This window comes from Aquarana catesbeiana, linkage group LG01 (assembly GCF_042186555.1).
Source record: "Aquarana catesbeiana isolate 2022-GZ linkage group LG01, ASM4218655v1, whole genome shotgun sequence".
NCBI lineage: Eukaryota > Metazoa > Chordata > Amphibia > Anura > Ranidae > Aquarana > Aquarana catesbeiana.
Genome location: NC_133324.1, coordinates 987166467 through 987181525, shown reverse-complemented (window position 1 = coordinate 987181525; position 15059 = coordinate 987166467). Strand labels below are relative to the sequence as shown.

General features: G+C 42.2%; 1 long non-coding RNA gene across 1 annotated transcript in view; it reads left to right on the top strand.

Moving 5' to 3' along the window:
- Window positions 1-15059, top strand: part of LOC141127221 (uncharacterized) — a 37892-nt gene that overhangs the window by 3169 nt on the left and 19664 nt on the right. The window contains exons 2-3 of the long non-coding RNA XR_012241498.1: window positions 10198-10215; window positions 12551-12604. This is a non-coding gene — a long non-coding RNA (uncharacterized lncRNA). The remainder of the gene's footprint in view (window positions 1-10197; window positions 10216-12550; window positions 12605-15059) is intronic.

Below are 15059 nucleotides of genomic sequence, written 5' to 3'. Positions count from 1 at the left end.
TCAGGGAAGAGCCGTTTAAGTTTATTCCTGGAGGAAGTGGGGCTAGTAGATTTATGGAGGGTGCGAAATCCAGGCGCGCTGCAATATACCTGCTGCTCCGTGTCACACTCCACGCTCTCAAGGATAGACCTAGTCCTGGGAAATGCCAGGGCACTCCAGTTGCTAGAAAAAATAACATACTGGCCAAGAGGTATTTCAGATCACTCCCTTATGGTGGCTACACTAAGTGTAGGAGAGTCTAAGCCTAGGAAGAGTTGGAGCGTGAGCCCACACTGGTTCGAAGTAATTAAAAAATCGGATGGGATCCTCCCCACCTTAAGGGAGTTTGTGGAGTTCAATCAGGGTTCGGTGGCTCCCCCTGTGCTATGGGACACCCTCAAGGCGTTTCTTAGAGGGGTTTTAATAGAGCAGATGGCTAAATTTAATAAAGAGGCTAGGAGTGAGGAAGAGGGTACTCTGAGGGATGCTCCCGAGGCCGAAAATAACTTTATTAGAAATCCAACCCCGGAGCTGGAAAGTACTTGGCAAGAGAAACAACAAAAGTATAAATTAGTGGTCATGCAGAAAGCAGAGACTAGGCGCCTTCTTCAGAGACAGGAATTTATGGTGGAGGGCGAAAGAGTGGGAAGAACATTGGCTATGCTTGTAAAATCAAATGCAGCTCCATCCACGGTTCTTGCTATTAGATCACAGAGTGGAGATATAACATCAAGCACCCCAGAAATTGTACAAGCCTTCAGGGTTTATTATAAAAAACTCTACTCCTTGCAGAAAAAGGGTAAGGAGGCTATGATGGAGGACTTTTTGGAGGGGCTACCGATTCCTACTATATCACAGGAAGAAAGTGCCATATTAGACTCCCCAATAATGGTAGCAGAACTGCATCAAGCAGTAGCGGGCATGGCAAGCCTTAAGTCACCCGGGCCCGATGGCCTTCCAAGCGAGACATACAAGCAGTATGGTGAAGTGTTGATCCCTGAATTACTAAAAGCTTTGGAGGGGTCACTTGAGGGGGGCCAGTTGCCTGCTTCAATGCTAGAAGCAACAATCACTGTATTACAGAAGGAAGGGAAAGACCCACTGGATGTGGCCGCCTATAGACCAATCTCTCTACTTTGTACTGACGTAAAAATTCTCGCCAAGGTACTAGCAGTAAGATTGAACGGAGTTATTCATAAATTGATCCACGAGGACCAGGCAGGCTTTATAGCCAACAGATCTACGAGCCTGAACATTAGAAGAGCATTTTTGAATTTACAGTCACCATCGGAGAATGTAAGCTCGAGAGCGTTAATGACCCTCGATGTATCTAAGGCTTTTGATAGCGTGGAGTAGGGCTATATATGGCGCGTGTTGGAGAAATTCGGATTTGGCCCGTCCTTTATAAGGTGGATCAGAATGTTATATACCCGCCCTAAGGCAAGACTAAAAATTAACAACGAATTTTCAGATTGGTTTGAGTTGGAAAGGGGGACTAGGCAGGGGTGTCCTCTTTCTCCTTTGCTGTTCGCATTGGCGATGGAACCCCTGGCCATCTCCATAAGGGAAAGCAGTGCGATAACTGGTTTTCTGAGAAAATCGGGCGAAGAAAAAATCGCGCTTTATGCGGATGACATTTTGTTATTCCTGGGGGACTCGAGAAATTCACTACTGGGTGCGATGAGGATAGTGAAGGATTTCGGCAGCTTCTCTGGTTTAGAGATAAACTGGGAGAAGTCCGAGTTCACGCCGATAGATCCCATTAGCGAGCTAATAGCATGCGATATACCCCAGATGGTAATGGTGGATGCCCTGAAATACCTGGGAATAGTTCTGACGAAGGACCCAACCCTGTATATCAGCACAAACCTCGTCCCTCTTTTAACAAAACTGAAACAAAAAATAGGAATCTGGAGGCGTCTGCCCCTGTCCGCCGCAGGAAGATGTAGCTTAATAAAAATGGTTTGGATGCCACAATTGCTATACATTCTGCACAATTCGCCAGTCTGGATAGGCAAGAAGTGGTTTAAAAAAATTGATAGCCTCTTTAGGGAGTTGATTTGGAAGGGGAAGCAAGCCAGGATTCGACTTCGAGTGCTTCAGCTTCCCACTCGGGAGGGGGGCTTTGCCCTCCCACACCCCGAGCGCTACTTCTTAGCAACTCAGCTACAGCAGCTGTTGGGATGTGGGATACCGAAAGGCGGCACCCCCAATGGAAAACTGCTATTGCTAAGTACTCCACATAACACTCTAGTTGAAACTCTAGAGACGGATATGTTCCATGACGATTATCCAACTATCAAGCTGCTAATTAAACTCTGGAAAACTGTCAAGAAAATGATGAGATATGAAGATCCAACAGTTTATTCTCCTATCTGGAATAACCGTAATTTACAGGAAGTTCTTTAAATAGGCACTTTTGGGGAATGGGTGAATCTTGGCATCAGAAGGCTAAGCCAGCTTTATAATGACACCAAGCTAAAGAGTTTCCCTGAATTAGTAGGGGAATTCAAGCTACCGCGGAGTTCTTTCTTCCTATATCTCCAGCTAGAACACGCTCTTAAAGCACAATTTAAAGCTCAGACTCTGCGCTGGGAAGAAATGCCTCTATTTCAGAGCATAATGCAGGTAAACCCTACTAGAGGCCTAATCTCAAGAATTTATGATCAATTAAGTAAATCAGACAACAGCGGGGGGATACTCTACGGACTAAAAGCCAAATGGGAAGAGGATATAGGGGGAATGACCCAGGAACAATGGGCGAAAACCTTGGAATTGAGTGTCCAGGTCTCTGTGTCCCCTTCACAGCGGCTCTCTCATCTACTCTTGTTGAATAGAGCCTACTATACACCTAAAAGACTTTTTAAATTTGGGAGAAGGCCTAATGACAACTGTCCCAGATGTCAGAGGTCGGGAGACCTCATCCACATGCTGTGGTGGTGTCCCAAGTTATTTAGATACTGGGAAGAGATGACCGGAAACTTGGGAAGTATCTTTGGCACTATAGTAGTAAAGGAGGCCATAACCTGTATCCTGGGGTATAGAAGAGTTCTGGGTGAGAGACTGAGCACCACGTTGGCCATCACGCGGGCCTTGTTTCAGGCCAGGAAGATGATAACACTAAGATGGCAATCAAAAGACCCCCCCTCGGTGAAAGACTGGATCTCTACTATTAATGATACCCTGAGTAGGGAAAGAGTGGAGTACATAAAGAGAGGCAACCTTCAGGAATTTGAAAGCATATGGAAGCCATGGCTAGAGAAAGCAGGAGGTCCCTAATAGGCAAGGCGTAGGATTAGACCAAGAGAGGGGCTTAAAACAGTTATATAGGTAACTGAGATCCTTGAGGATAAGGAGCGCTATAGCGAAGTGATGTGCATATTTTCTTTTTTTCTTTTTTTTTTTTTTTTGTGTCTTATTTCTTTTTTTTTTTTTTTTTCTTACTTTGATTAAATAAATAATCTAGATGGATGCAGGTTAAATTTTGAGGGGGGGGTGGGGGGGGGTTGATTTGGGAATAAGTAAATTTTTTGTGAAATACTGGGCAGCTCAGCAAAGGACGGGCATGGGGAACCCATAAGTCTTCTATTATATATCCTTCTCCTGTTTTTCCTTTATCTTTCCTATATTTTTACTTCCTTTTATAAGTTCCTTTCCCCTCCAACCTGGCCCAGAAAATGATAAAGTCCCACTTGTCACTGGGCTTTAGCGTTGCTACAGATTGAGCCTAGGTGTTTGGAATAAGGGAGGACTTGATGCTAAAGTGATACATTAAAGTATTCAGAGGGATGGCACAAAAGGAATTGAGGTAATGCATGATCCACTATGATGTAAACCGGAGAAGGCGACAGTCAATGAACATCGAGCTGATTTAGCCCTCTGCTTATTGGTTTCTGAAGTGGAAAAAAAAAAAAAAAGAAAAAAAGGAAGGAGAAAAAAAAAAAAAAAGAAGGGAAAAAAAAAAAAAAGTTGGGTGTCTATTGGCTGCGGATGTTACTGCGTTATGTTAACCCCTTCAACACCGGACACTCCCCTCCCCCTTCCTGCCCAGACCAATGTTCACCTTTCAGCGCTCTCACACTTTGAATGACAATTACGCGGTCATCCTACACTGTACACAAACTAGATTTGTGGTATTTTTTCGAGACAGATAAAGATTTCTTTTGGTGGTATTTTTTGTGTTAAACAAATAAAAAAGACAGAAAAATATGAAAAAAACGTTTTTCTTTGTTTCTCTTAGAAAATTTAGTAAATAAGTAATTTTTCTCCTTCAGTGATGGGCACTGATAGGCTGCACTGATGGGCACTGATGAGGCGGCACTGATGAGGCAGCACTGATAGGCTGCACTGATGGGCACTGATGAGGCGGCACTGATGAGGCAGCACTGATAGGCTGCACTGATGGGCACTGATAGGCTGCACTGATGGGCACTGATGAGGCGGCACTAATAGGCTGCACTGATAGGCTGCACTGATGGGCACTGATGAGGTGGCACTGATGAGGTAGCACTGATAGGCTGCACTGATGGGCACTGATGAGGCTGCATTTTTTTTCTCTAGAAGAAAAAAAAAAGCAATTTATCCCCAGCAAAAGGGCCTGCTATGGGGTGAAGGTGTACAAATTATGTGACCGAGCCACAGGGTACACATATGCCTTAATAGTGTACAAAGGGAAGGACACCCAGCTGCAGACCCCTAATTGCCCCGGACTACTTGGGAACCAGCAGGCAAGTTGTTTGGGACCTCATATACCCCCCTACTGGAGAAAGGCTACCACCTGTATGTAGACAACTTCTACACATCTCTGCCCCTGTTCCACAATCTTCACCGGAAAAAGACGCCAGCATGTGGCACGGTAAAAAAGAATCGGAAGGGCTTTCCTCAAAGTCTTGTCAATAAGAAGTTGAGAAAAGGAGAAACGGCAAGTCTGCGGAACAATGAGATTCTGGCAGTGAGGTGGGTGACAGATGGGATTTCTACATGTTGTCTTCCATCCACAATAACAACTATGTGGAAATCCCCAGAAGGAATGGCCCCATCCAAAACCAACATGCATCGATGAATACAATTTGTTTATGGGGGGAGTCGACTTCATCGACCAAATGTCGGAACCATACCTTGTCACAAGACGGACATACCATTGGTACAAAAAAGAAGCAATTTATTTTTTTCACCTGGCCATATTCAATTCCTATATCATTTACCGCAACTCCACCCAAAACACCCAACCCTTCCTTGGCTACCAGGAGGAAATTTACACTGCCTTTATCTTCCCAAACGGCCCACCAGAAAACATCCAATCAGATGTTGTTAGTCGACTCTCCGAACACCGCTTTCCAGATAAACTCCCTCCCAAACCAACAGGCCAAAGACGTCAAAAAAGATGTAAGGTGTGTACCAGAGCAGGAGTCAGAAGAGACACATCTTATTATTGTGCCCAATGTCCTTCCGAACCAGGACTCTGCATAGGTGAATGTTTCCGCTGGTACCATACTTCAATAAATTATTAGTGAAGTATGGTAAACGTAATCCTCAGTTCCTGCCTTCACACCCCTTATGCCACTGCCTGCTCTGTAACTGACCCTGGCTTGTTATTCGACCACGCTTCTGCCTAACGATTCTATACATACCGCTGCCTGATCTGGAACTGACCTTGGACTGTTTGACCATGCCTCTTGCCTGCCTCTTGGACTGATCTTGTACCCTGCAACTGGACTAGTGAGATTCAACACAGGGGTCTCACATATGTGAGGGCTCCAGAATAGTTTTTCTGGATGAAGAAAACAATTTTCTTTGTTTTCTCATTCCTAGATTAGGGTCTGGAGACTCGGAGGCTTCAAAGAGATTTGGGTGGGAGAAGCCTCTACCCCTGTCTCCATTCTGTCCTGAACAAGGCCCTACTTCTGCCTGCTGCCTGTAGGACTTACTGCCGTCATGCCTCTGTTTGTTGCACTGACCACACCACATGTTCCTGCCTACTACCAAGACCAATATTTTGGCACTGCTGACAATCTCTGCCTGCACTGACCCTGGACTGTATATGGACAGTATCCCTGTCTGCTGCCTGAAAAATTGTGTTGCTGACCAAGTCCCTGCCTGCTGCCTGGACCAGTGCTATCCTCCTGTGGACAACTGTGCTACTAAATCCACAGGTAATCTTTTGTTTACCCTTTGCTCAGCATAATGTATTTTGGGGTGTAATTCTTGGTATGTGCCTGCTATGTGTCCCTGGAACACCAGACAGTGTTCCTTGCATGTTGGATCTCTGTATGTGGCCAGGCTGTGTAAAGGTCTCACACACGTGGTATTGCCATACTCAGGAGGAGTAGCAGAATGTATTTTGGGGTGTCATCTTTGCTATGTAAATGCTATGTGTTGGAAATATCTTATAAACGGACAACTTTGTGTAAAAAAAATGCGTTTTCATCTTTTTCCACATTTTCCAAAAACTTCTGGAAAAAAATGAACCATTCAAAAGACTCATTATGTCTCATAGATTATACATTGGGGTGTTAGCTTTCCAAAATGGGGTCATTTTGTGGGCATTTCCATTGTCCTGGTGCTCTAGAGCCTTCAAAAGTGTAATAGGTGGGTGAGAAATGAGATGTGTAATTTATGCTCCTAGAACGCCTGATGGTGCTACTTCAATATTAGGCCTCTGTATGTGGCCAGGCTGTGTAACAGTCTCACACATGTGATATTGTTATACTCAGGAGGAGTAGCAGAATGTATTTTGGGGTGTTATTTTTGCTATCTAAATGCTATGTGTTGGAAATATCTTATAAACGGACAACTTTGTGTAAAAAAAAATGCATTTTCGTTTTTTTCCACAGTTTCCAAAAACTTCTGGAAAAAAATAAACCATTCAAAAGACTCATTATGCCTCATAGATTATGCGTTGGGGTGTGTGCTTTCCAAAATGGGGTCATTTTGTGGGCATTTCCATTGTCCTGGTGCTCTAGGGCCTTCAAAAATGTAATAGGTAGTCAACAAGTTAGATGGATAATTTATGCTCCTTGAACACCTGATGATGCTCCCTGCATGTTGGGCCTCTGTATGTGGCCAGTTAGTGAAAAAGTTCCATACATGTGATATTGTAATACTCAGAAGGAGTAGCCGAATGTATTTTGGGGTGTCATTTGTGGTATGCACATTCCATGTGAGATAAATAAGCTATTACAATGACAATTTTCTGAAAAAATATAAAAAATAAAATAAAATCTTAATTTGCAAAGAATTGTGGGAAAAAATGACAACTTCAAATAACTCACCATGCCTCTTACTAAATACCCTGGAATGTCTACTTTCCAAAAAGTCATTTGGGGGGCATTTGTACTTTCCTGGCTTGTTAGGGTCCCAAGAAATGAGATGGGCCTCAGTACATCAGATGTGATCATTTTTTTATGATGTGCACCACAGCTTGTAGACTCTATAAATGTCACACAGACCACATAATATCCACTAATTTGGGTTATTTTTACCAAAGATATGTAGCAGTATAAATCGTGGTCAGCATTTATGAAGAAAAATTGCTAATTTGCAAAATTTTATCACAGAAACAAAGAAAAATGCATTTTTTTTCAAAATTTTCGGTCTTTTTTCATTTATAGCGCAAAAAATAAAAAACCCAGAGGTGATCAAATACCACCAAATGAAAGCTATATTTGTAAGAAAAAAGGACAAAAAAATAATTTGGGTACAGTATTGAGTAATCAGTAAAAATCATTTGGGTACTGAGTAATTGGCATTCAAAGTATGAGAGCACCGAAAGCTGAAAATTGGTCTGGGCAGGAGGGGGGTTTAAGTGCCCAGTAAGCAAGTGGTTAATGTGACATGTAACTGATGGAACTGTACAATCAAATATTTGTCATTTTATAACACATTGATGTGTGACTTGTGCCTCAAGAATCCCACCATTTTTTCCTTTTTTTTGCTTGAGACATTATGTTAGGGATGTGGCACTTTTATCTGAGCCCATAAATCACATCCTTTATAGAATAGTGCGGACGTTCTGTATCAGTAAATGCTCCAACATCCATATCCTCATCATCCCGTGTAGTGGGAGCGGTAATATTTTCCCAGCCGGGTTCCTATTGTATTGTGTCTGTAAACTTTACTAGCCCTGGCGACCATCTGGCTACATGCATTTCTTTTCACCTTCATCCCTTATAAAATTCACACTAGACCCTTTGATTTGGGTATGGATTTTAAGGGGTTCCACACTCAAAATAACACAAAAATCATGAGGTCCCCCCCCCAAAAAAAAAAAATCAATACCAGACCCTTAAACTGGGTGAAAAAAAAGAAACTGTTAACAAAAATAAAGACACTGTTAATGACAAGTCCTACGTCCCACAATGTACATCCATCAAGTCGTCCAGAGATGTTGATCCACCTCAATTATGATGCCAATCCCCTGCCAAAAGAAGAAGCACCATCCACTGAGACAGGTCACAATCATTCTCATGCCTACCACCAAATGACCGGGTGAGTGGAAATACATCAAGGAACTAAAAGCATGAGGTCCCTCCAAAATTCTATACCAAACTTATTTCTAAGCATGCAGCCTGGCTGGCCAGAGAAGGTGGGGACGAGCGGATCCCCCTGGCAAAGCACCTTCTCCCCATGTTGATGAGGACAAGGGCCTCCTTCCCACTACCCTGGCCTAGTATTTGTGAAGGTCTGTGAGTGGGGGCTTTTTGGAATCTCATTCCCCTTTAACAATAAGGGTCATCCAGATACTGTTCCCATGTGAATAAGTCATGGGATACATAGTACCCTCATTCATTCACAAAATAAAATAAAGTGTAAACAAAAACACAGGGACAGGTTTGGACAAGGCCTTTATTAAAGAAAAAAAAGTTGCACGATGTAGATCCGTGTTACCCAGCACCTGCTCAAAGAATAATCCCTAACTCCCTGATGCCACTCGTCAAATGACAGCTCCCCAAGATGTCATCAGCAATATGAAGCAAATGACAGAGATAGTGGTGACATCATTACCCTAATATGCCCATGTGACCATATTTAGGCATTGATGTAAACCCTCTGATCATTGCCCTTGTTTTTATGAGGCTGGGGATACCATGAATGAATGAGCTATGTCAGTGGTTGTACAGATGGGGTGGTACAAGCACCTGCTGCTTCCTCACAACCGTTGACAGCCAGAAGCTGTCACATTGGTCCACGCCAAACGCCCTAAGTAATTTCCATTCGAATGAACGTCCCAACACTGATCCCTCAACCCATTGTGGTAAGCAATGTAGTTAAAGGACTATGGTGAGTCCACAAAGTAAACTGTCCACCCCTCAGGTATGTTCTCTATGTTTGTGTTGCCTAATCACACTTTAGAACTTCTTTTCCTGCCCTGGATTCGTATTATTCTGCTTCTGAAGGAGAATGCAGCAGTTTTCTTCACCTGATCTGCAGGGCACGGTGTAAGTACGGCACTATGGCCAGAGTGTGAAGCCTCCATAGTAACAATGGAGGGTAGAGAAGGATCAGACTGTCCACCAATATCTATTTACCCATCATCCCCATAGAGTTCTCTGTACGTTACACCAGGAACTTCCTTCCACAGAATCTAGATCCCTGGAGCCCAACCTGCCTCCAAGGGGCCATATGCTGCCATTTGACACTTACTGTTGGCCCTCAGGGCCCCGGAATACAGAAGTCTGTGTATTTCTTATCCGGGAGCTTCCTAAGGCCAGTGAATGACAGGATTCTGGTAGTTCAATGATTCGGTTTGTTTCTTTTACTCCATCTTAATTTTTCTGTGTCGTCCATTCATATTTCTTTTTCCTTCTGATCCTTTACTATGGATCTTGCTGAGGGCTGTTCATAGCAAATATGTGGGGGCATTGATATGTAAAGGGGTGTAATAGCGAGATCTTAGCAGTCTCATATAATGTGTCTCCAGTCTAGGACTGACCCCTGAATATTATGTGTGGCCCTTTGGTGATGTCAGGGGTCCCCTAGTTCAAGAACTTTGACCACCACTGATATAGATGGTCCTCAGATTATACAACAAATCAGAGGTATGGACACCATGAGGGCCCATTGACAAAAATCATATCTTCTATCATGTGACCACAGTGAGCTGAGATCTGATTGGTTGCTGGGGCTCAGGTCACATGGTACATCCTCATTACTCTGTATAAAGTAACTTTTATATCAATGGAAGATCAAACCTAACTCTGTGTCTTCTCTTATTTTCAGTTCCCAGGGTCCTTCCAGGTAAGGAGCTTCATTATTAAATGTCTTTTTATCCTTCCATCATTCTGTAACAAAAATCTCACTTAAAGTGGAACTCCAGAAAAGTTTTCTTGTTTCTTGGGTGGAGTGTGGAAAGGTGTCTGTGTGGAGAAGATCCCCGGTCTGCTGTCACAGCGAGGATCGGGGGGAGGGGAGGGGAGGGGGAGGGGGAGGGGGGCAGCACTAACATGTAACATGGTAGGAAAGATGAACTGATCCTGTAACTGGCAATTGCGCGGTCATGCAGCGCTGCTCCCAAACTAAATTTATATCATTTATTAATTTATTTAACACAAATAGAGTTTTCTTTTGGTAGTATTTGATCACCACTGGGGGGTTTTATTTTGTATTATCTAAACGTAAAGAAAATAATATTTTCCACTTTCTGTTATAAAACTTATCCTATAAAATCAAATTTCTTTATGAATTCAGTCTAAAATGTATTCTGCTCCATGTCTTTGGTAAAAAAAATCCCCTTAACTGTATAATAATTGGTTTGTGTGAAAGTTATGATGTGTACAAACTGTGGGATGTATACTGGGATTTATATGAGATATATACTGGGATTTATATGGGATATATACTGGGATTTATATGGGATATATACTGGGATTTATATGAGATATATACTGGGATTTATATGGGATATATACTGGGATTTATATGAGATATATACTGGGATTTATATGGGATATATACTGGGATTTATATGGGATATATACTGGGATATATATGGGATAAATACTGGGATTTATATGGGCTATATACTGGGATTTATATGATATATATACTGGGATTTATATGGGATATATACTGGGATTTATATGGGCTATATACTGGGATTTATATGGGATATATACTGGGATTTATATGGGATATATACTGGGATTTATATGGGATATATACTGGGGTTTATATGAGATATATACTGGGATTTATATGGGATATATACTGGGATTTATATGAGATATACTGGGATTTATATGAGATATATACTGGGATTTATATGGGATATATACTGGGATTTATATGAGATATACTGGGATTTATATGAGATATATACTGGGATTTATATGGGATATATACTGTGATTTATATGGGATATATACTGGGAATTATATGGGATATATACTGGGATTTATATGAGATATATACTGGGATTTATATGGGATATATACTGGGATTTATATGGGCTATATACCGGGTTTTATATGGGATATATACTGGGATTTATATGGGATATATACTGGGATTTATATGGGATATATACTGGGGTTTATATGAGATATATACTGGGATTTATATGGGATATATACTGGGATTTATATGAGATATACTGGGATTTATATGAGATATATACTGGGATTTATATGAGATATATACTGGGATTTATATGGGATATATACTGTGATTTATATGGGATATATACTGGGAATTATATGGGATATATACTGGGATTTATATGAGATATATACTGGGATTTATATGGGATATATACTGGGATTTATATGGGATATATACTGGGATTAATATGAGATATATACTGGGATTTATATGGGATATATACTGGGATTTATATGGGATATATACTGGGATTTATAAGGGATATATACTGGGATTTATATGAGATATATACTAGGATTTATATGGGATATATACTGGGATTTATATGGGATATATACTGGGATTTATATGGGATATATAGTGAGATTTAGGCAGCTATAGACACTATACTAGTAAAGGTGGGGATCTTATACTGTGACTGTGATTGTGTGGCGGCCAATCTGGCACTAACAAACGCTGACTGGGAGGGAAACAAATATTGTGACCAGTGATAATACTATACATTGTACTAATGACACTGGCTGGGAAGGGGTTAACATCAAGGGGTGATCTCGGGGTTCCCTGTCTGCCTAACACATGTATTGTGGGTAATATGTGCTGCTCAGATCTGGCTGTTCTTTCTCCCTGGAGTGGATTTCAGGGAGAAGAAGTAGTCAGATTGCTGTCTGTGTACAGAAGTCTGTGTGTTTGTAAACACAGATCTCTGCGCTGTGATTGGACACAGCCGATCAGCAGGTATACATCCAAATCCATTGGCTGAAACTTGCTGACAAGCTTGTGCCACACCTTGGAACAGGCGGCGATGTACGGGTATGTCACCTCGCCTGTAGCTGCCGCCCGCCAGCCCGCAGTAAATGTACCGTGTGTGAGGGGCAAGTGGTTTAAGATAAATTATATCCAACAAAAGCAAAGGAGAAATGTTGTGTTTGAATCCTGAGAATGAACTAAAACCCAAATGATTTTCTCTTTGCAGGTCATTCCGTATACAACACATCTGTAGATGAAGGATCATTAGGAAGTGGTGATGGTGAGTATCATATTGTAGATTCTCTGTTCTATTTCTACACATTCCAGGTTTAGGTGGAAATATCTCAATGTAAATTAGGTGGAGCTCCCTCCATAACTGACATGGCCTCTGTAATTCTATTGGTGTTCCTCATCTTACCATCCAATAGGATTCTCAGATCATCAATACCTTCTCATTGTGTCCATGCCGTGTCCCTGGAGAGGAGATCATTGCCCAGGGAGTTACGTGGGGGGGATGGGAGCCTCCACTGCTCCACCTTCCATCCAGGTCTGAGCTGGGATTTATCCCAGAGTTATCTATAAAAAGGAGATCAGGAGGTCCCATATACATCTCCACTAAACCCGCCCCCAGAGCGTATTGATCACATGACCCAACACCTCCAGTGATTGAGTGCTCTGCTTCCAGTTCCTGCTCTTCTCTGAACTGGATTGGTTGCTGCAAATGGCTGTAGATGTCTATTGTCCTGATTGGTAGAGGTGGACAGGGGCCGAGAGCTGCCCCTGTCGGATGGTATACACTTTTTACATTTATTAGGCTAAAAAAAAGAAGAAATCTATATTTATCTATATTTTTAAATCATTTTTTTTAGTTCTGAACATCAGGAAAGAAAATATTTAAATTCAAATATTTAAAGAAAGTGTAGCACCCTCTAGTGTGCTAGAAGTGGAATAGTTTTTGTTAGTGTAGGTAAATTGTCAGGCTTGTCTGTCAGCCAAGCATGTGTGTTTTCTGGGTCAGGGTTGAGTGAGTCAGGGAGTCTAATATGACTCATGGGCAGCATCTCAGAGACCTTCCCCTACTTCTAGAAACTGGTAGAAGGTTGTAGAAGAATGGGAGCGGAAGTCAGGAGGAGCTGCCTGGAGTATTCTGAGGGCCTGACCAATCCCCAACAGATGGCTTGGCAGGGGGCAGGCCCCCTAAAATACTCAGGGTCAGCCCAGCTGGGTGCAGTGGAGTTTGAGTGGAAGCTGGAGATGGAGTGTTAGGCTGTTGGTGGCCCTTGAGGGAGCCCCTAGTCTGGGGGGTGACCTTGGGCCTTGGCTCGGGTTTCGAAGGGACCTTCTTAATGAAACACAAAAGCATCCTGACCAGAGGCACAATTGTTGACTCCAGCGTGTGGTGGAAAATTCTGTGTGTCAGGCTGTGGAGGGTGGCAGATACCTTCATTCACCAGCAGTTCCTGCAGGGGGTAGTGCTTAAAAAGATATACATATAAAGCATCTTACATTTCCTTTATACAGTAACACAACAGATGTTAATAATGAGCTTATGTATCAGGATCGCTTTAAGACATTGGTGGGCCCAGGGAAAATCTTTCCTGGAGGGTCACCAACCGTTTCATGAGTTAGCCAAAACATATACATGAGTGGGCCCCAACCCTTTCATGATCATCCAAAACCCTTTTGTGAATTTGGACCAAACCTTTAATGAGTGGGCCAAAACCCTTTCATGAATTTGCACCCAAACATCTTCACGATCACCCCACCAAATATAAATTCCCTCTGCAAGACAAAATTCTCCCCAAACGAAAATGTGATTATTGATTTTTTATTTACCCTATTTTTGGTGTTTATAGAACATCCCCCCTGTCTACTCCTGAAAAAGTGGAATATTATCCATGAAACGCATAGAACTGTACAGTTCCTGCCCTAAACCGTCACCTGGCAAATCCTGAGAAAGTTATAGGTGGTATTGTCCACCAAGGTGCTATGATGTCTGGTAATTGATGGCTGAATTTGACAATTTGGGGTTTGTTTGCACTTGTTTGATGGTTGTAACTGATGGAACTCTACAATCAAATATTTGTCATTTTATAACACATTGATGTGTGACTTGTGCCTCAAGAATCCCACCATTTTTTCCTTTTTTTTTGCTTGAGACGTTATGTTAGGGATATGGCACTTTTGTCTGAGCCCATACATCACATCCTTTATAGAATAGTGGGGATGTTCTGCATCAGTAAATGCTCCAACATCCTAAACCTCATCATCCCATGTAGTGGGAGCGGTAATATTTTCCCAGCCAGGTTCCTATTGTATTGTGTCTGTAAACTTTACTAGCCCTGGCGACCATCTGGCTACATGCATTTCTGTTCACCTTCCTCCCTTATAAAATTCACACTAGACCCTTTGATTTTGGTATAGATTTTAAGGGGTTCCACACTCAAAATAACACAAAAATCATGAGACCCCACAGAAAAAATCCATAGCAGACCCTTAAACTGAGTGAAAAAAAGAAACTGTTAACAAAAATAAAGACACTGTTAATGACAAGTCCTAAGTCCACCAGTGTACATCCATCACGTCATCCAGAGATGTTGATCCACCTCAATCATGATGCCAATCACCTGCCAAAAGAAAAAACACCATCCACTGAGACACGTCACAATCATTCTCATGCCTACCACCAAATAACCAGGGGAGTGGAAATACATCAAAGAACTAAAAGCATGAGG